The sequence below is a fragment of the Cornus florida genome, unplaced genomic scaffold (genome assembly GCF_030987335.1).
Source record: "Cornus florida cultivar Cherokee Brave unplaced genomic scaffold, ASM3098733v1 CherokeeBrave_3.0.0_Hap2_scaffold_109, whole genome shotgun sequence".
NCBI lineage: Eukaryota > Viridiplantae > Streptophyta > Magnoliopsida > Cornales > Cornaceae > Cornus > Cornus florida.
In genome coordinates this window covers 25,001-27,500 of record NW_026775593.1, presented here as the reverse complement: position 1 = coordinate 27,500, position 2,500 = coordinate 25,001, and positions in this window count along the sequence as shown.

The window sequence follows — 2,500 nt, the reverse complement described above, 5'->3', positions numbered from 1 at the left end:
GCCTAAGAAGTGCTTTGCTCGAGACGGATTTCGATTTGGAGGTCCCCGAGTTAATTTTGCCCATTATGACTCCTCGCCCGCACGCTTAAGCACCCCCGCGTGCACGTGGGCATTGTGTGCTAAAAAATGAAGTTTGGAGTTTGGGTTTGAAAATTTTATGGGAGCTTCCTAGAAGCCTAAGAAATGCTTTGCTCGAGACGGATTTCGATTTGGAGGTCCCCCGAGTTAAGTTTGCCCTTTATGACTCCTCGCCCGCATGCTCGTGCACACCGGCGTGCACGTGGGCATCGTATGCTAAAAAATGAAGTTTGGAGTTTGGGTTTGAAAATTTTACGGGAACTTCCTAGAAGCCTAAGAAATGCTTTGCTCGAGACGGATTTCGATTTGGAGGTCCGCCGTGTTAATTTGCCAATTACGGCTCCTCGCCCGCACGCTCGTGCACCCCGACGTGCACACCGGCGCGCACGTGGGCATCGTATGCTAAAAAATGAAGTTTGGAGTTTGGGTTTGAAAATTTTACGGGAACTTCCTAGAAGCCTAAGAAATGCTTTGCTCGAGACGGATTTCGATTTGGAGGTCCCCCGAGTTATTTTGCCCATTACGACTCCTCGCCCGCACGCTCGTGCACCCCGGCGTGCACGTGGGCATAGTATGCTAAAAAATGAAGTTTGGAGTTTGGGTTCGGAAATTTTATGGGAGCTTCCTAGAAGCCTAAGAACTGCTTTGCTCGAGACGGATTTTGATTTGGAGATCCCCCGAGTTAGTTTTGCCCATTATGACTCCTCCCCCGCACGCTCAAGCACCCCCGCGTGCACGGGGGCATCGTATGCTAAAAAATGAAGTTTGGAGTTTGGGTTTGGAAATTTTATGGGAGCTTCCTAGAAGCCTAAGAAGTGCTTTGCTCGAGACGGATTTCGATTTGGAGGTCCCCCGAGTTAATTTTGCCCATATGACTCCTCGCCCCGCACGCTTAAGCACCCCCGCGTGCACGTGGCATTGTGTGCTAAAAAATGAGTTTGGAGTTTGGGGTTTGAAAATTTTACGGGAACTTCCTAGAAGCCTAAGAAATGCTTTGCTCGAGACGGATTTCGATTTGGAGGTCCCCCGAGTTAATTTTGCCCATTACGACTCCTCGCCCGCACGCTCGTGCACACCCGGCGTGCACGTGGGCATCGTATGCTAAAAATGAAGTTTGAGTTTGGGTTTGAAAATTTATGGGAGCTTCCTAGAAGCTTAAGAAGTGTTTTGCTCGAGACGATTTCGATTTGGAGGTCCCCCGAGTCAATGTTGCCCATTATGGCTCCTCTCCCGCATGCTCAAGCACCCTGCGTGCACGTGGGCATTGTATGCTAAAAAATAAAGTTTGGAGTTTGGGTTTGGAAGTTTTATGGGAGCTTCCTTGAAGCTTAAGAAGTGTTTTGCTCGAGACGGATTTCGATTTGGAGGTCCCCCGAGTCAATGTTGCCCATTATGGCTCCTCGCCCGCACGCTCAAGCACCCCGGCGTGCACGTGGGCATTGTATGCTAAAAATAAAGTTTGGAGTTTGGGTTTGGAAGTTTTTATGGGAGCTTCCTAGAAGCTTAAGAAGTGTTTTGCTCGAGACGGATTTCGATTTGGAGGTCCCCCGAGTCAATGTTGCCCATTATGGCTCCTCTCCCGCATGCTCAAGCACCCCTGCGTGCACACCGGCGTGCACGTGGGCATTGTAGGCTAAAAAATGAAGTTTGGAGTTTGGGTTTGGAAATTTTATGGGAGCTTCTTGAAGCCTAAGAAGTGTTTTGCTCGAACGGAATTCGATTTGGAGGTCCCCCGAGTCAATTTTGCCCATTACGACTCCTCGCTCGCATGCAATATCTACTCCTGTCAGAGCTGTGGTTTTACTTAAGACTACTATAGGGGGGGGGGGAGTTCTCAGCACCAAGAGCTGCAAGTAAGGCCATTGCTTGCTTTGCAGTCTCGATTGCTCTACTAGTGAATAGTAGATGTCTTGGTTAGCTTGGAACGAAAAAAAAATTTTTTGGGGAAAAAAAAAAAAAAAAGTTTTTGTGAAAAAAAATTTTTCGAAAAAAAAAAAAAAAAAAAAATTTTTTTGGATGCCTCGGTCTTCTATTTGTTTTGCTTGGGTAGATTAGGAAAAAAAAAAAAAAAAATTTTTTTGTTGGATGCCTCGGTCTTCATATTCTTTCTCGGCTATTTCGAAAAAAAAAAAAAAAAATTCCGGGAAAGAGAAAAAAAAAATTATTTTTTGTTGGTTGCCTCGGTCTTCATGTTCTTTCTCTGGTATATGGGAAAGAAAAAAAAAAAAAAAAAATTTTGGATGCCTCGGTCTTCTTGTTCTCGGTTGGATTTATCGAAAAAAAAAAAAAAAAAAAAAAAAAAAAAAAAAAAAAATTTTGATGCCTCGGTCCTTCTTGTTCTTGCTTTGGTATATCGGAGAAAAAAAAAAAAAAATTTTTTGGATGCCTCGGTCTTCTTGTTCATTCTTCGGTATATCAAAAA